General features: G+C 40.1%; 1 long non-coding RNA gene across 1 annotated transcript in view; it reads left to right on the forward strand.

Annotated features, from left to right (window-relative positions):
• Positions 1–20,646, forward strand: part of LOC309860981 — a 67,593-nt gene that overhangs the window by 13,837 nt on the left and 33,110 nt on the right. The window contains exon 2 of the long non-coding RNA XR_014309706.1: positions 9,302–9,650. This is a non-coding gene — a long non-coding RNA (uncharacterized lncRNA). The remainder of the gene's footprint in view (positions 1–9,301; positions 9,651–20,646) is intronic.

Genomic DNA, 20,646 nt, shown 5'->3' on the forward strand with positions numbered 1-20,646 from the left:
CCACCACTCAATTCTTCAGTATCTTAGAGATAAAAGACAAAGCTCAATGGTTTTGCTTGCTATGGTAAGAGAGAGCTGTGCAGCTCACATACTCTTTCCAAACAGAGCAGAGGACAGACAGTCACATTAATCTTATATAACGTTTTGGGGAACATGAAGTTCAGGGACTGGCAGGATTTCAGAGTCATAATTTTTAACAGGAGAAGCAAGGTTACTCCATGCTGATTGGCGGGTAGGCACTGAGAGGTATGTGTGGGTTTTTTTGTTTGTTTGTTTGTTTTTTTAAACTGAGTTCCTTCCTGATTGGCTGATTTTTAAAAAGCAAGGGACTGACACTGTGGTTGGCTTGTAAAAAAGTGTTTTCACAGAGGTGAGTTGTCCTGATTCACTGAACATTGTCTTGTTACCAGAGCTATAGAATCACCAATCTTTTCCTGGCAGTGTGTACCCTTTTTTTTTTCTACCACACTCTCTTATCCTGCTCTACTTTCCTCCCTATTGTACTTATCACCTTCTAATATAATAGATGTTTACTTATTATGCTTAGTGTTTGTTTGTCTTCCCTTGCTAGAATGGAAGCTCCACAGGCTGGACATTATTGGTTTTTTGTGTCCTGATAAATCTCACTTTTCTAGAATACTGCCTGGCACATAGTGAGCCCATAATAAAGATTTGCTGAATTATTGAATGTTTGGATAGTACCCACCCCAAGCAAGCCTAGAAAAGGCCAGTTAGGGTTATTTTTATACCGTTTCCGCTCTCCCTTGACAATCCTGTCCTACTTATAAATATGTCCTTCACTGTGATGCACCACCGATATGATATGAATATATCTTAGTTAACAGTATTTATTCTCAGGGGTATATGCTTTTTTAGTTTGAATCTCACTTGAAGGTACATCCAGAATTTGGGGGGCTCTCTTCAAGAATAAAGAATACAAAATTAGAAATATAAAAAGGTGCTTGGAAAGAGCCCATGCAAAAGGAGCTCTGACTCTTTAGCTACAATAATTCCAGCTCTCATGGTGGGATACAAGACACCACTCCTTTTTCTTATCACTGTGGAGGAATTTCAGACAGTAGTAAACAAAAGAAACACTGATATTTTCCCAGGGTAAGCTATGACGTCAATAATAGACCAGGTTAAATTAAAAGGTAAATCAAAAGCAAAAAAATCAATAGCTAAAAGAAAGGTAATCTGATTCTGTCAACTTAATACAAATTAAAGTGATTAACCTAAACCATTTAGTTTGACAGGTTCACTTTGGCTGCCACCAAAACTAGCACTTGATTCTCTGCTGAGACAAGGATTTTCTTCAGCTTCTGACATGCAACCCAAACCCTCCAAACTTTTTGTTAAAATCAAAAGGCGGCTGGAACAGAATTACACTGTTTGAGGCAAATAGCAATCTGAGGGAAAGGAAAGGCTGAAGATATTAATGTAGTATCCACAACCTCAACTGAGTTTCCATTTATCTCTTTCCAACACCCCATTGTCTATCCATAGTCATGCGGTACTTTGCTCAATTACTTGTTAGAAGTAAGTCTTACCCAACTACACTGTGAGCTTCATAAGAGCAAGGGCTCCCTCCCATGCCTTCCTGCTTTCTCCCCAGCACTGGCAACGTGTCTGGCACATAAAAGGGTTCAATAATTGTGTGGATTCATTTTATGAATGAACAAATTAATTGGAGAAAACTTGGCTCCCCTTCGAATCTTTCACTTGGCAGAGCGTCTCCCTATTCTTCTTCTCTGTATTTCCCTTATTTCTACATCAATAATTCCTTCCTCTCCTTATATCCAAGGCTGGAAGACTTAAATTCTGGGAAATTCCCGAGTAGCAGCTGCCTTAATCAGAACAAGTCTGACTACCGAGACATCTTGTCTGTATTTTGTCCTACCTCTCATCTTCATTTCTTTTGTATTATATTAATAATAGATGCAGAGGAAGAGAAATGAAAAATATTGACACTTACTCTCTTTATATAATTTAAGCACGCATCTGATCAAGTATAAAATATTTGATATTTTCATGGAGAAATCGGTTACTTGTGGTCTCTGATGTTGGTGCTTTTATTTATTTGACACCTTTTTTCATAGTCATGTTACCAGTAATTTTAGAGGTCCCAGAGTGAGAAACATTTCTCTTCCCTGGGCTGAGTAATTCTGTCATCCAAAGGGCTGAGACCTAAATCACTTGCTTCTTCATTGTTTGGCTAGAGAGGGAGTTTCTATGAAATGTCCTTTCTATTTGCAGAATGTATATTTAATACTAGAAAACCTGCTGGGAACTGTGCCAACAATTAAGCTATTATTTCTTTTAAAGAGCCTATTGTATTGCATGTGTCTTTTAAATGTAACTTCTTTAAAACTTGAGTTCAAAGGACCACCTCTCCTTTCACCAAATTGCAGGGGCTTTGGAATGGTGTGAATTCGTGGCCCATTCTGTTCCCAGTATATCTGGCCCAGGACAAGTGTCCTCTTTAATATCCGCTATCCTTTGTTGTCATCCCTCTTCTCATTATCTTTCTGATGCCCACCTTTGTATTCCCTGCCGTGGATGTTCCCTGTGATCACTCAAGCACACGTCTCCCCTCTGGGAGGAAGCTGATGAGCATTAATCTTTCATGAATGTGATTACGGATGATAATAAACTCTTCTCAGTAAAGATGTGCAGCTTAGCAGGACAGTTTTTAAAATACTATCACTTTGCAGGTACAGCATTTTATTTTATTTTTAAAGATTTATTCATTCACTTTAGAGAGAGAAAGAGAAATAGAGAGCATGAGCAGGAGGGGCAGGGAGAGGGAGAGAATCTGAAGCAGACTCTGTGCTAAGCACGGAGCCCGATGCAGGGTTTGATCTTAGGACCCTGAGATCACCACCTGAGCAGAAACCAAGAGTCACAGGCTCAACTGACTGCACCACCCAGGCACCCCACAGATAGAGCATTTTAACGACCTACATGATTTCACCCAATACTCACAACAACCCTGAAAAGGAGAAGATGTGACTAGAAACAAGGTCCTCCTTTTGCGGATGACACCACGAAGTTCCGGGAGGCTAACTGATTTGTTGGTAGTGACCAATAAGTAGAAGCCTGATCTGAAACTAGGCTGAGTTAAGATATTCTTCCATCTTCCCACCACCAGGTTGTCAGCATCTGACATAATCAGATGATAAAATTTACGCACAGTGAACAGCCATCAAGAGGGACTAAAGGCGCCCATCAATCTCTACTGCTACTAAGCTCTTCCCTCATCCTTGGAATTCTCTTTTACTTCTTTGACTCCCTTCCCCTCCTCCCCTCCTTGATAGCATCTGGAAGTTTCCTAGACAGAACCCTCTTCCATTATGTGGCCTTGGAGCCCCTGTGGTTTTTGACCCTCATTTCAAGGCATTGGTGAAACATATACGTTCCTCCCCTTCCACAGCAGGCAACTGGGATTCTGAGCATTAAGTAAGTGTCCAGGCGAATCCTATGACTTCACACATTTGCAAGACTGAATAATGTGAGAAATATTTGTTACTGATTAATTAATAGATTGATGTGTAGATATTCAACTACTTAACTGGTTCCTGATACAAACACTGAACTTTGGTATTGGGCTTTAGAGAAAGTTTAAGGAGAGCAAATCTGCACTGAAATACACCATCAGTTAAATATGAAAGAAACTCAAAGAAATGTGAATTTATTATACAGTTGGCTTCTAATAACTTTTTTTTTTGAAAATAAGAACCATGGGGAATGGAAGCATTAATATTCATAATACATATTTTTGGAATTTCTCATTTCTAATACTATTAAGGAACATGTTCCACCTATCTTGAGAGCAAGGCAAGCCAAGGAAGACTGGGGGTCTCTCAGGATGGCAAAGGAGATCAAATAGAAAAAAATCAAGTGAAAAGAAACACTGATTCTCAGTTTTTAATGAACTCTCATCATCAAAGTCTGAATCCCCTCTGGATGAATTGAGGGGTCCAAAAGGAAGATTTTAAAAAGGCTTTATTTTTTCTTTTTTAACAGCTCCTCAGACCTTGTGGTTAGCAAACAGGTCTTGCCAATTTTGATAAATTAGTTGCAAATGAATCAGAAACATGTGGACTATATGTATTCATATTTTAAATGGGGGAAAGGTACTTGGAAAATACATTTGTTCAATGCCAAAGTCTAAATGTTTAAAAAATAGTCCGTGGTGTTTTCAGAAAACAAACCATTTCCACTCTGTCAGCAGCCTAACTTCAATGTATTTATATAATGCTTATTTAGCCTTAAACCCAAATTAACAGAAAGGTTCATGTTGCAAAATAGCTAACATTTTTACAGACTCATGAGCACTGACTTGGCTGGTCTCTCCTATTCTTAGTCAATCACACATGCTAATGTTCAGTTCTTTTTCCTCACATAGTATGAGACAGGAGTGGCCCAAATATGTGAGTCAGTACATATCCATTCCCATACCTCCCTACTGTTTGGTGGATCTTTAATAAATGCAAATAATATACAGACCATTCCGCATATATTCCTCAGTGTATATTCTTTTCTAAAAAAAGATTTGTTTATTTACATAAGAGAGAGTGAGAGAGTTGGGGGAAAGGGCAGAAGGAGAAGGAGAGAGAGTCTCAAGAGAGTATCAAGTGGGGCTCGATCTCATAATCCTGAGATCATGATCTCAGCCAAAACCAAAAGTCAGAGGCTTAAATGACTATGCCACCCAGGAGCCTCTCTTCAATGTATGTTCTTGCCAGAACAACCAGGGACACACAAAGCTAATATAATGTTGAAGTATAATACATGGCAATTAAATCATAACTGTCATTGTACAGCAATGGTGACATTACAGAAAGAAGGACAGCATTTTATCTGGTGAATTTCAGACTTGTTTTTCCTTTCCTTCCCTTTTTATTTATTTATTTTTTTCCAGTAGGCTCCACACCCAGCATGGAGCCCAATGTGAGGCTTGAACTCATGACTTCTAGCTGAGATGGAGAGTCAGATACTTAACCAACTGAACCACCAAGGTGCTCCTGTAAATAACCAGTTTTTCCATTTTTAATTTGTTATATAATGTTCTTTTTATATCCTGCCCAAACAATCGAGTATTAACATTGAAGTATTTTTTTTTTCAGAATTATCAGTTTACCTATATAACACATGCATTTTTTTGTTGTAAGATTTTATTTATTTGACAGAGAGAGACATAGATAGAGAGGGAACACAGCAGCGGGAGTGCAAGAGGGAGAAGCAGGCTTCCTGCTGAGCAGGGAGCCTGATGTCAGGACTCTGGTATGGTGACCTAAGCGGAAGACAGACACCTAACCAACTGAGCCACCCAGGTGGCCCTAACCCATGCATTTTTAAAAACTGGCAATATTAATGCCAAAATAACATAGTAATCCTAAATGTTTGATCAGATGATGCAAACACTCAGGAACTTCAGTTATTTATGCTAGAAAAAAAAATACAACCCCATTATATAGAGCAATTATGTTTTAAATGACTATATAAGATAAAAATTTCATGCAATCAAAACTACCCTTAAATACCCTCAGTAGGCCATCAAGGAGCAGGATGCATTTTATTGCATACTATTGCTATCCAGCAATTCTTCAGCACATTAGTTTGTGAACTGCTGAACTCGACTCAAGGAAGGAACAAAGGAGAGCTGTCGTGCAAACATTCCGACAGATCCTTCTGTCTTAAAAATACCCATGAAATAGCCGTGAACTAAAATCAGAATGGGTGGAACATTCCAAAGTGCTCCTCTTTCCTGTACAGGCCTTCTTCCCTTGACTCACTTTTACTGTTTGATTTTTATAACCTTTACACCTGTTAACAGACATGTTCGGGGTGAGCTCGGAGGTGATAATGAGGTCTCATCTCAGAGATGGTCAGTTTCTAAAGACAGAACTTCAGGTAAAGTGCATTTATACGGGACCATGCTGATCTAATTAACTTGACTGAGAAAGAAGCCTCCAGAAATAAAGAAAGGTATTGCTGAGGGGATTATCATCACTTGAAACAAATAAACTAGAAGAAAATTCATCCCAGAAAATAAAGTCATTTTAGGTACATAGGGGCTGGAAGAATTCAGTCAGAGGGTCATGAAGGAGAGGTCCCCAGACCACACTGCACTGCAGGTGACAATTAAAGAAGGACTGCCAGGGTCCACCAAAAACTACACTGCAAACAACTAACAATACAGTGATCTATGATTTTTAATACACCATAAATACAGCCCTTACTCTCCATATCTGTAGACAAGGATTTTTCTAGTCACATTATCAAATCCGATAATCCACAGAAACCAGACAGAGCGTTTTCTTCAGAAATGGAGGCCACTATGATGTAGAGAGATTGTGGAGCACATATGGTATGGTATTTTTATGTCAGTGATGCTAACAACATTTGTGTCTGGGATGCTAAACATCCCAGAAGTTTATAAGTGGCTTATGTGAGGAAGCAACCCCTTGGCATATTGAGCTGCTATTACTGTTTAATTTTAAGCTTCATTTTTGTGTTTAATATGGTTGCTTCAAGATTACAGACTAGAATGAAGTGAAACCACAACAACACAAAGAAAACTCCTGTATTTTGGTAACTTTGTTAAGACAGCCTCTCAATACATAGAAAGAACAAAACAATCCCATAATCATCAAACTTGCTATCAGAATTCAGTGGGTCGTGGGGAGTGAACTTACTAACCAGTTCAGTCAGAACAGTTATTCCTTCTCAAAGTTCTCACACCCCTCTTTTTAGGAGTTTTCCTTTCTTTCTATTTTTTTTTTTTTAAGATTTTATTTATTTATTTGACAGACAGAGGTCACAAGTATAGGCAGAGACACAGGCAGAGACAGAGGGGAGGAGGCAGGCTCCCTGTGGAGTGCGGGGCTCCATCCTAGGACTCTGGGACCATGACCTGAGCTGAAGGCAGAGGCTTTAACCCACCGAGCCACCCAGGCGCCCCTTTACAGGCATTTTTCAAACGAGTTAGTCACAAACGCTAAGCCAGTAACTTGACAGAAAATTATCAAAAAGATTTTGCCAATCAATTTTCCTAGAAATGGAATTTTTAGAGCTACTTTACTAAAGCCTGTAAAATTGGAGATAACTCAATAGATCTGAAAAGAACAAAAAAGACTCAAGAAACAAAGGATGTAATAAAGAAAGAAAAAAAAGGATTTATGTAGAACAGTTATTAAATGTATAGTGTCATATAAATTCTAGTGAAGAAGATCTGTTCTGACAACCTCCAATGTTAGATTGATTAGAAAAATTTTGGAACATTACCAAGTTCTGTGAAAGACATGGGAAATAATTTCCAAGGAAAGGGGTGGGGGAAAAACCCTGTCCTCCTCCGTACTGAAGAATATTAAGCAAAATAACAGACCAAAAGTTTCTGGACACTTGCCATGTGTTCCACGAAAAAAGAAACAATATACAACAATATGTGTAATTATAACAGATATCAGTTTGATCAATGTTTACTGCCAATGTCAGGTGGTTTGAAGGACCCAAGAAGTACCAATGCAAATGAATTTCTTGCATTCACTTTTTACTTCTGTGTAAAAAGGGATGGTCAATTGTTTTTATCACATCTGCTGAATAAACCTGATTTTCGCCCTTCTCCAGCTTGCCTGTTATAAAAGTAAGTAAAAAAATGAAAAGCCATGGCTTCCATGACTAATTACTTGGGTGCTTCACAGCCTTAAACTTAGGGAACAACAATCAGTTTATTAAAAAAAACAAAAACAAAAACAAAACCCAAAAACAAACAAACAAAAAACGCCAAAACAAAAACAAAGCATCTGAACTCAGGACCAGGAAAGGCTTAGCCCTGTTTAAATAGATTACCGATGTACCTTCAGACGTGGGCGCCCTCCATCTTCCTCACTCCTCGCCTGCAGTGGCTGGAGAATCAGGGTCCTGATGGAAGGATACTGGAACTCTGTAGGGTTAGAAACAAGTTTTTAGAACTGCTTCCTACAGGCTTTCTTCCTGTTTCCTTCTTTCTTCTTCCCTGACCTCACCGCAGAAGGGACAACTAACTCTACCTTTCGGTTCAGTTCATAGAACATAATAATCATTGTTGCAAGCAAACTGTCTGTCTTCCTTTTTCCTTCTTTCCTTCCTCCCTTCCTTTCCTCTCTCCTTTATCCATTTCCCTTTATCTTCATTTCTTTCTATCCCATAGTCAATCTCTCCAATCCCTTCTTTTTTTATGATTTTTTTTATTTGAAAAAGAGAGACAGAGATAGTGAGAGAAAGCAAGAGCAGGGGAGAGAGAGACAGAGAAGCAGGTTCCCTGCTTAGCAGGGAGCTGGACACGAGGACATGATGACATGACAGTGGGGCTCCATCCCAGGACTTTGGGATCATGCCCTGAGATAAAGTCAGTTGCTTAATCAACTGAGCCACCCAGGTGCCCCTCTCCAATGCTTTTGCTGTACATCTTTTGTTGGCACTTTTCTTGCAAAATGAGTATTGCTGTTCTTGTGCCTGCATGTAAGTTGCTGTGCATTTTGTCTTTGCCCTTAAGCACCACAGTCTTAAGATATATTCATATTGCTATGCATATATGGAATGCACTGCCCCTAACAGTTACACTTCTGATGCACATTCGCCACACTGTCACAGTGGTTGGGTATCTGTCACAAGTTCCTCCACCTTTCTGCCATCACATGGAATGCTGCAACAGACATCCTTGTACATGTCCTCTTGGGTCTGTGTGAGAAACTCTTTGAAACATATGATGCCAATAATGGAATGGCTGGAGAGTCCCAGTCTAAAAGAATGTCTTCTACAGATCATCCAAGACCATTCCAACTGTATTAGCCACTGAAGGCTTTATTCCTACAGCTTTAAATAAGATAATCGATGGGAATATAGACGTTTAGGAATTTATTTCTTTATTCTTCTTTCACTCATTCAACAGTTTACTGAATACCCACTATGTGTATTTGATGACCTAGAGATTAAATGTCCTATCCTTCACCTTATGTGGCCTTATATGCATAAGCCTTTTTCACAGGTGGGTAAAATATTGGGTAATTAATAAGTGACAGAGTTAGGATTTGGAAAAAAGTAATTTCAAATCCCCTAGAGAGAATAAAATAGAATGTTGTCTCTATGGGAAAAACATTACCTTGTTCTCTTGAGGGTGGGATGTGAGGGAAAATAGGTATTCTTCCACAGAAAATTCACACACACACACGGTTCCTGATTTTGTCAGTGGAAAATAGTCCATTGGCAAGATGAGCCTCTAACTCAAGAGTTCTGATACAGTGCTTTTGTGTTCCAGAGAGGAGACTGGACGTTGTGAGGCCCAGGCCAGTGTTCTCAGTGGAAGCCGAGCAGGGAGGATCTGGCAGCAGAAGCTTAGCAACGAGGAAGACTCTCTTTCCAGATGTCCTAGCTCCCCTTCCTCAGTACTTTATAAAATATAAGTTCCAGTAGAAGGTACACAGTGCACGGAGCAGCACCATGAGAATGAAGCGCCCTGCTCTTCACTTATCCATGGTTTCAGTCATCCGTGGTCAACTGTGGTTCTGAGACAGATGGTCCTCCTTCCAACAGATCCACAGAAGCTCAGCAGTAGCCTAACACTACGTCACCAGGCATGTCAGTCATCTCACATCATCACAAGGAGGGTGAGTACAGTACAGTAAGGTGTTTTGAGACAGAGAGAGCACACTTACATCTCTTTTATTACAGTATATTGTTATAATTGCTTTATTTTACTATTTATTATTAGTTGTTGTTCATCCCTTACTGTGTCTAACTTATGAAGATTATCATAGGTATGCATGTGTAGGAACAATAAAGTCTATCTATATAAGGTTCAGTGCCCTCTGTTGGTGCAGTCATCCACTGGGGGCCTGGGAACAAACCTCCCAAGGACAAGGTGGGGAACTACCATAGCCTGAATGACTGCCATAAAAACACAGAGAACACATGTTGGAATGGGGAGGGTTTCTAGTTTAAGAACTTCCAAAACCGGGGGTGCCTGGGTGGCTCGGTGGGTTAAGCCGCTGCCTTTGGCTCGGGTCATGATCTCAGGGTCCTGGGATCAAGTCCCGCATCAGGCTCTCTGCTCAGCGGGGAGCCTGCTTCCCTCTCACTCTCTCTGTCTGCCTCTCTGCCTACTTGTGATATCTGTCAAATAAATAAATAAAATTAAAAAAAAAAAAAAAAAGAACTTCCAAAACCAGAGGGTCTCCACTTTTTCCAGCTTGATATCTTATAAACATAAAAAGCATTTTAGTGATGTATTATGACAATGGTTGTTCACTTAATATTAGTTTCAAGTGAAATATATAATAGCAAAGGTTCCAATGAATTTAGCAATACTTTAATTTGTATCTAACATTTTACAAATACCAGTATATATTTTTGCTTTATTATTTTATCTTATAATTTATTATGTTCTTTGTGGTGGTTGCATCAGAAAAGCTGAAAGATGACTTGAATAGTAGAGTACTCTTAGCTTATTTTCTGGTGTTTTAGTATAAAAAGAACCTCACTGCTTCTTGTCTCACTGTGGCTTGCTTCATCAAGGACTCTGAGGTGTCTGGTGTCTCACCAGAATGGTGGCTAGTGGTTGTGGCTCAGCAGGGAACCCCTGGACATTTGCTTGGCCCTAGTGACTGCCAGGCTGCTTCCCTGGGGCTTCCCCAGCCAGGCTGCACAGGTGATTATGCTGCTAGAGGCCTGGAGAGATTCAAGGTGCTCTGGGGACTCCAACAGTGTGACCATGAGTGGAAGAGTGGCCTTCCCAAGACAGGCTTGCTCACATGTGCCTGGGCCTGCCTTGGGAAGACCCAGGTGGCAGAGGATGGCATCCCAAGAGTACTTAGCACTTCTGCAGGAGCTGCAATTGGAAGTGGAGCCCAGGATTCAGCAGTACTGGTCATGAGCGGCCAGGAGCAAACAGCTCAGGGGGATAGCTGCCATGTTCTTGCTTGTGGGCTGATGGAAACCTTGGCCTATGATTATGCATGGTAGGGACTGAGGAGTGCTAGACCACGCAGCCCATTTGCAAAGGAAGTCTCTTTGCTGGAAGCTGCTCTACCACCAAGGAATGTGCATGTGCTCAGGGTGTATATTTATTATACTATGTGTTATTCATTGCCCTTACAGCCTAAAGCCTATGGTTAATGCTTGATGAGCATTTAGATTCTCAAACCCTTATAATTATTTACTCTCTCCACCCATCTACAAGAGACCATGTCCTGGAAACCACTATTCTAAATGCCCCAAATCCATGGGCCTAGTTGGGTACTTAACATGGCACCTTGTATTGATATTCTTAGATAATATATTTTTTTTATGTTAGCATTCCTCATCTCCTTCATGTAGATTGTTAAATCTCTGAAAAGAGGAATAAATTATTACACTTTAATACCTAGGATGTTTAGGAGCAAGAACATTGCTTTGCAGAAAGCCTTGCTAAACGGGGAGAAAAAAAATTATTAAGCACCCACTCAGTGCCAGGAATTGTGGCAAATGTTTTACATTTATAGAGGTCATTGAAGTTAACTCTACAACTTCCATTCCAAACCCTTCCTTTGTGCAGCAACAAAGGAATGGTTTTTTAAACAGTTTAATTCCATCAGAGTAATCCCATTCCCTGTTCTGTGAGGAATTCTGAGCCCAGGTTTATGTGAATCAGAGCACTGCACTCACCTAAGAGTCACTAGGTTAAGGCTGGGTGAAGACCTAAATTGAAAGGAAAACGTTTTTGTTTTTTCCATTTTGGGGGACGGAGACAAAGCTCTGGACGGCAAATTAATATAAAGATCTAGATGCTTGATGTCATAGAACCATTAAATCAATCCATCAGACCTAAACTGCTCTGCGGCAGATATGTCTCCCTTATCTATCATCTAGCTTCCTTGCCCCACTCTCTGCTCTGAAAGGCTGACTTGTATGAGTCTGTGTAAACGGGCTCTCTTCCCTCTGGCTCCCAGTTGGCTTTGACCAATGGGGAATACCAGGAGGACATAGAAAGAAGGGAGAAGAGTAAGGTCAGCATTTATTTATTCTGAGACAATGTCCTATAGTAGGACACCCTCTTCTTTGAGACAATAAATTATTTAAACTAGTTTGAGTTTTGTTTCTAGTAAAAAAGTGATACACCCCCCCCCCACACACATATATTCCCATATAGGTAGTCTTAGAAGAAGTTAAGGTTTTTTACACACAATCACACAATCACACACACACACACACACACACACACACACACACATATATAAATATATTCCCATACAGGAAGCCTTAGAAGACTAGGTAAGGTAGCATTACTTCCATTTTGCTGCAATAGAACCAGGGCCCAGAGTGGCTGCCTATCTTGGAAAAGGAGCTGAAGGAAGCCTGTTTTTTTGTTTTTGTTTTTAAGTTTAGAAGCTGATTTATGTTCACTAAATGCTCTATTTTAGAATTATTTCACTTTTTAAAAATTTACTAAATGTCTTTAAAACCTTTCTTAACCAATGATCATAATCAGAAAATAGGCTCATTTAACCTTTTATATAGATTTTAGTTAATGCTGGATGCCTTGTATATTCTCCTTTATCATTTAATCACCCTTAATCTGAAGACTCTGAAATAAACTAGAATATAAAAATAGAGGAACCAATTTGCCTTCTATTAAAGGACACCTTAGAATACATCCTAAAAGCTTCAAAAAACCCACACACCTATTTAGAAATAATTTGAAACTTACAATAAAGTTGCATGAATAATACAAAGTACATCCCTATGTTCTTGACCAAGATTCTCCTACTGTTCATATTTTGCCCGTTACTTTTCGTTTTTCTCTTCCCAACCTCCCTCTGTGTATATGTATATATATATGCTGCGTATCTGTATATATGTCCCTTTATTTCTAAATACTTCAATATGTATCTCCCAAGAATAAGGACTTTCTCTTACCTAACCAAAGTACAGTTATCAACTTCAGGACATTTAACATTGAATACTTTAATCTTTGACTATTATTTCAGTTTTTCCAATTGGACCAATAATGTTCTTTATAGCATTTCCCCTCCATAGACGATCCAGTCAAAGATCACATGTAGCATTTGTTCTTTATTTGAATCTGGAAGAGTGTCTCAGCCTTTCACTGACTTTGATCACAGTGTCATTTTTGAATTCTTCAGCCTCACTCCTCCCTTTTAAATAAAATGCTCCTAGTTTTTCCTGATGCTTTCTCATGATTAGATTCAGTTTATGCACATACCGTCAGACGACGACCTGGCTGAGGTTGTGTCTTTCTCAGGACACTGCACCCAGAGGTACCCACGGTCTGTCTGCTTTTCCTTGATCACTTTAATTGTGACCACCTGGTCAATGTGTTGTCCCCACTATATAGGACGGAGTCCTAATTTTTAAAATCAGTATTTGCGAGACTGCAGTGCCCTGCTCCTGGCTGTTTTCTGTGGACTTTGATTCATCGGCTCTTACTGAGAACCCTAGTGGAGCCATTATTTGCTGACTCTAATTGATGAGAGTTTTCTTTCTTAAGGAAGGAAAGTCTGGGCAAAGGGAGTTACAATCAAAGGATTTCTACAGCTTCTGACTTGCTTTCAAATCCTAGCAATTGGCCTCTCGCTATTTAATTAGGTAACTGTTAAGGGAAAACAAGTCAATCGATTTTCCGAAGCTCTTTTTTTGCTGCCCTATAACACTTTTAGGGAATCTCACCTTCTTTGTAAAAGAAGTGTCTCCTCTGTCCGTTCAGACTTAGGGAGGTTTGTTTCTGAGCTGCAGGCAAATTGCTTTGTTCCCAGAAGCAGCTTTGGAACGAGGAAGCCCAGGGTGGGAGTGCCCTGGGGCGGGGGGGGGGGCGGGGGGGGGGAGGTATGCAGTGGTCGGTCCTCTTCCACAGCACTGGGGTCCCAGTCCACCCAGATAGTGCTAAAGCTCACATCTCCAATACCTGTCACTTAATCTTTCTTGAAGGATTTTCCCTATCCCAGAAGGTAGTTGGGAAGATGGTGAACTTTGGGCAGTCTTTGCAGGTGGGTCTCTGGGCTCATGTGAAAGCTGGCTGTGATAGCATTAGGTAAACAACTGATCCTAAAACCGGCTCAGTTGGTTGTTAACTCAAAATGTATCCCAGGCCTCAAAGACCTCTAGAGAAAGCACAGCCAAACTCCTTACCTGTAATTACATTCAGTTGATTTGTCTGGAGCTGTTCCCTTTTGTCACTTTAGGGGTGCACAAAGCTCCCAAGAGACAATGACGGGCATTGTTGGTGTGCATGGCGCTGGTTTAAGAGCCAGCAAAGAAAAGCCAACTTGCGGTCTGTGCATTTCGCTGCAGGATACAAATCATGCAGCAGAATCTGGCAACTATTATGAAGCTGAAATGAGCACATCTAGTCACAGAACAAAGCAACCAAATTATGTATTTAACATAATAATAATTATAAAAGCTTCATGGGCATCATTTTGAACTATCTGCTGCCATGAGTCCTGAGGGCTTCCTTCAACTATGGGGAACACTGAAGAATGAACAGTGACAGGAAGCTGGGGTGTGGAGTGGGATCAGTCATTAGTTTCCTTTTGTGTGTGAGCAATTGTTTTAAAGTTCAATGCAATGCTTAGTGTATTGTTGCTGCCACAAATTACCCCTTGGATAGTTTACTCCGGGTGCCAGCTTCTCAGGGGTACCTTCTGGATTTTACAAGTGGTGCCATCAAACAATGATTATTATTCTTCAAGAAATTATCCAGAGTGGCTTGTTACATGACAGACATGTGGTTTGAATTTTGTTATAAACACAGAACAAAGGGTCTGAGAGTGTTTCTTTGCATTATCTGAGCTGTGTGGCTCTGAGGAAACATGAGACAGTTCATTATTCAAATGAGAATATTTTTTTGCCTTTCATTTTCGGTTTTATTTCTGTATATCCATGACATTTCAACAAGCAAGCTGCCTCCTCTAGGAGCACCATCTGCTTTTCTTTTCAACCGTGACACCATCTGAGAGAATACCTTCTCACTCGTAGAATTACATGTGGGACGAGGGGGACGGTGTTGTTAATTACATACACATATATAGGTATATATCTGGGTGTTGTGTGTGTGTGCTTTTTTGTTAGTTTTAATACTATAGCATAGATGTATAATTCAGGAATTTGATCTGAGTAAGTCAACTAAGCAAAAATCTCCAACCCCACTTTTTCCCAGGTCTCAAATCCCTTCTTAGTGCAATAGGATATATTTTCCACAAGGATGAGATTTTTGTCTTTTTGTTCTCTGGTGTAAGCTGGAATCTAGACAAGTATCTGGTATATAGTAGGTACTAAATTAATACTTGCTGAATGAAGTGGTGGATTAACAGTGTTCTCCCTGAGTAATTTTTGTGTGCTCAGCACATACCAGTCAGAAGCTACTCTTCTGGGCTGGGGATGCTCCAGGCCATCCGTACTCAGTGTGGCTGTGACCCTCTTGTGCCCCACATTAACATGCACTGTGACGGATGACAGTCTTGGGTGGGGATGGATCATACAAGAAATCAGACCTTATTATCTATTGAGATGACTAGCATGAAGCTGCTACCATTAATCAGGAAATCTGTGAAAAATACTTTCCTAGGTACAAGTTTAAATTGTGCAACATAACTGGCTAAGAAACAGCAGCTGTCAGACTGGCCTGATGTCCTGCAATTGGAACTGGATTATCTCATTTCAGCAGAGATTTCAGAAAGAGGCAGGGAGCCAGATCAGCTGGTCTTCAGGTTTCCATGGCGGAAAGGATTCATGTTTGACATCTTGAACCTTTTCAGCCCACTCACAGAAAATCTGACAGCAGCAGGCATGTTCATTGGTCTTGACAGACAGGTAGAGAATACAGAGGAAGAAACTGAGGTCATCCATGACATCACTAATACCTAACAGTTAACTGACATGAGAGGCAGAAACATGTGATACTGTTTTTTAGGAGCTGCTCTAATGAGAGATTTTCAGTGATTCCCCACTCCCCACAGAGTAGAATCCAGAATTATAAGCAAGCCTTCTAAAAATCATAGCTAACCCTATCTTCTTAGACGAAGTCTCCTTGCCTACCAGTAGCCACTGGAAGTGAGCTGGAGGACAGTCACCATCCATCCACTAAGCACCCCTACTGTGATGGTCACACCATGCTGCCTTGAATGGAATGCCCTCATCTCTGCTGGTCAAACTTCTAGTAAAGGAGCTGATGATTTCCTCTGTAAACATATTAAATTTGAAGCCCTGATGGTAGAACCAAGGGGAATTGTGCAGTAAGAAGGTGGATAGCTCCAGGGAGAGGTCTGGCTGGTCTCAGCTTGGGGAAGTTTTTACCTCTTGTTTGTATGTGAAGGTATGGGGTGAATGAGATCATAAAAAGTGAGTGCGCAGAGCAAGAAAAGATGAGGACACTGATTTTATAGGAAAAGTGAAGAAGTTCGTACCCATGAAGGATCTCCTGGGTTCTCCTAGACTCAGGAAATGAAGGAGCCTATGCTTTCTGCAGTAATCTCTGCCTCAGTCCCACATCGTGAAGGAACTTCCTCCCTCTTCAGCAGCTACCCAAAGACTGACATGAAATAGCACTATCCCTTCTCTGATGTTCAGACCAATACAAATGGAAGGAGATTTCCTTATTTCAGATCCCATCAGTAATTCACATTGGTTAATAGTATGAAGTTCTTCCCATTACAATGCAAATTTAAAAGTCACTAACCAATTCCAAGTAGTTACGATTTGCTGTGTTTAAAAATATATGGAACTCACTGGATGGTAACAGTTTGTTTTGATAATCGTACAGTTCAAACACCCTCTACTAATTTTAAACAACATCTGGGTTTTAGAAAGACATTCAAAAGAACAAAATTCGAAAGCAAACAACATCAAAACCCTTTCCTAGGAAAACCTGTCCATTTAAAAAATGAGCCCAAAGTTCAATTCTCACCTGGTTCAAAAACAATTTACCTTCTCTTTTGTGGGATTTTAGAAGGGAGTAGGCAGAGACACAAAGGGAAAGCAGTAACATGTGTAAGCGATCACCCAAACATCAGCTCATTTCCAACTAAAAAAACATTCCTTGTACACAGGTCACAGAACACATCGAATCAAATGCAAGTGCTGAGGGAAGTCACAACTTACAAGGGAAAAATCCAGGAGAGATTTTTTTGCCAGTTTAATTTTTTGCCAGATTAACCAGTTAATAACGTTAATAATAAATCACAAGATAACTCTGAAAGCAACTATAGGGGGAATTAAGCCAAAGGCGCTAAGTAAGAGAAGGGACTTTCCACACAATTAGTGAAAAAACTATCTAGTAGCGTGGAGGTTTGACTCTTCTCACTGGAGGGAAATTCCTCTGCAAGGGTTTTCTCTCGTGGCTGTACTTTCATTGGAAATAGCTTCTTCTAGAGAGAATAAAGCCAGTTCACCCTTGAATTTGCATGCAAAGGTAAGATGAACAGGTGAAAAAAAGAAAAAGTATTTTGTACTGAGGCCACGGAAAAATGTGTGGAAAGGAGTCTGGCCCAGTGAATTTGAGTTTTTCATTCATAGTTTCATTCATATCGTAGAGCACTTCCCATTAAACGTAACTTTATGGACTGTCTCCCCCAGCAATGCAGCCGAAGTTGCTCAAAATCAATGATTCTAGTATTGGCTTCAACTGAATGGCTGTGAGAATTTTTTTATTGCCTTCCAATTTTATCAGCATGCCAGCCCATGAGTAATCCACAAAGAGCCCACAAATGACCCAGGATACAAATCTGTCCAAAATAATCTCTGTCCTTTCTTTCATCTAAAAAATGAGAGTTTTGGCAAGGATAACATATTTGGTTAACTGAGAAGTGTTAAGTAACCCCATTGCTTTATGCTTCGGAGGCTCTGGAAGCCCTAGCATACCAAAACCTACAAAATATGGAGGAAGATGAAGAATGGAATACTGCTATAAACAGCCCTGGTCAACTGGAGAGGAAGGGACAGAAAAAAATATCAAAATAATAAATATGGGGCTCTTACTCTGAGTGACATCCTGTGTTAGACTTGGTGGGCAATACAAGGAAGCTTAGGGTAAAGTTCTGGTGCTTGGGAATCTCTCAATCTAAGACAGTATCTGGAGACAATAGAAATACAGAGTCATTATTGGAAGCCAGTGTTTTGAACAAGTATATGATAAAAGGCCAAGGACCCTGCACCAAGCACCCTAAATTAAGACATATTATCCCCAGTTACCCTCAGCTAATATGGGACAAAATTTACTGGAACACATGAGAATGCCCCTAAATCTGGAAGGAAAAACAAAAACAAAAACAAAAACCAGATGCTTTACCTGTATTAACTTATTTAATCTTCACGACAGCCTTATAAACTATTGCCATTTCCATTTTACAGATTTGTAAATCAAGGCATCAAGGTTAAATAATGTGACCAAAATCATACAGCTAACATGCAGCAGAGCTGTGATTATCCTACAGTATACCTAGACCTTAAATGAGTTACAAACGGTCCAGTGGTGAAGAGGAACCAGGGATTGGTATTATAACTCATTATAGAGCTGGGCAATAATATTCAAACAAATACATCTGTAATACTCAAATACACGAAGTAAAGTTATTTGTGCTTCCTGAATAGGGTAGCCAGATAATTTATACAGATGCTCTTCTAGAGATGAACAACTAGTGTTCCAAAAGATCTTTTCCCTTTTATTCTTACATGCAAAGCACCATTGGATAAATGAGTTGCTCTGATGCAGTGACTTTTCATCTATGAAAGTTGATGCAATGAAAAAAAACTTTAAGTGGCAGCTTTTTGACCTAGGAGACTTCAAAGTCAGGGGGCATCAGATGGAAAGGGTTGACGGAAAGGCCTAAATCAAAAGAAAGGGAAGGCAGCACTTACTAAGTAAGTGGGGTACTCCCATTTCCAAATGGAAATGTTGTTTAGGGGAGAAGCCAGGAGTAGACCAATAAAGACGTATTTTTCCAGAACCGATTATCCTTCCAAGCACGGTTTTACATGCTGTGGGGGAAAATGCTATCATCCTGCCTTCATGTAATCTACATTATTACTGGGGAAACAAAACTAAAGCACTTAAAACGATTAGCAAGAAGGGCTAACCACAACTCTGAAAAGTTCAGGAAGGATATGAGAGAACATCTTCCTGACTTGAGTTTTCTGAGAAAGCAGAGCTGACTTCTAGGGCTTGAAAACACCCCTCTACAGTCCTTCTGGGACTTTGCCTGAAGAGTCAGTGGAGAAAATCCAGGCCTGGGCGAGATGGCTTTTTCTCAACCAGTTTCATGTAGTGCCTCCCTTATGTCCATGAAAGGCGAATGGCTCTGTGACCTGCTTGATTCAGTGCTTCGTCGGGAAGACAGGCTTCTGGGAACTGTATGCAACATTTTATTGCCTTTCAAAGCAGTTGTTTCTCATTGTATAGATGTGCCTGAGTGGATAAATTATCTTGAGTTTCAATGCCAAAGGCTAATTTGCCCTGGCTTGGGAAATATCTGTTTTGGGAACCCCCAAGCAGCATGAATTATACTGATAGGTTTGCATGTATCTGGACACCAAAGGCCCCCCTTCCAGAAGGATGGGAAAGGGGCGGGATGAGGTTTTCTCACAGAATCTACCACTGACTCTAAAGTGAAATGGCGACAATGAACACTACCCCTTCCTCATGCAATCTTAATTGGGTTGGCAACATGTATAATTACCATGATGGCAGAAGATCCCTGTGATGTCGAACGAATGACGAGCTCCTTTGGCTATCTGCAGACAGCCTCATAAGTCCTTTTCTCCAAGACCCGACCACCAATGAACTCATTTGAGTAGAGGTACATTTTGCTTTGCTTGGGCTTCCATGGCTTTCAAAACGCAGTGCTTTCATGCCTTAGAAATAGGAATTTTTAGAAAGTGAATGCTTGCTACTTAAAGGGATTTTAATCTCTCTTTCAAATGCTGTTACTCAAGTTCAAAGCATGTAAGTCTCTATCAATGGGTTGCAAACACTGTAATGCAACACTTATCCAATTTGCAAGGATGTTAGTTAAAAAAAAAAAAAAAAAATTTTTTTTTCTTTTCTCCCAAGGGGGGAAGAAAAGCTTCACAGAGAGAGCCTACCCAGGAGTAAATTACAAAGCTCTCCCACGAACATTAGAGCTACATAAACTTAAATGTAATTACCACCTTGGTAGGAAAAGAGAGTCTTTATTTTTTACCTTTTCAGCAAGAGACTATCCATTCCTAGAAGTTCATGAAAGGTCACTGGCAGAATCTAACCCCTACTTTATGCAAACTACCAAAACTAAATTATACATTTTTAAAGAGCCTGCTGAATGCTATGCAAAGGCTTCTTTGCAAATGCCAATTTCCAGTCCAATCATCAATGAAACCTCAAGTCATTGTTAAACGCTTGCCAATAATATTAAGGTTCTTCAGTTAGATGCCTTTTACCCAAGGTAGGTTTTATTATCCCCCTCTGATTCTTCATAACCAGAGGGAAGCTGAAGGAGAGTCTGATGGTGCAAAAATGAAACCTGAAAAGTGCTTTGACTCTTCAGAAAATTAATGAGCTAGATTCTTGTGGAGGGTACAATCCCTCATGAGGATATATTACACATTTAAAATCTATATTAATTATTCAGAATCCTG

This window comes from Mustela nivalis (assembly GCF_964662115.1).
Source record: "Mustela nivalis genome assembly, chromosome: 3".
Taxonomy (NCBI): domain Eukaryota; kingdom Metazoa; phylum Chordata; class Mammalia; order Carnivora; family Mustelidae; genus Mustela; species Mustela nivalis.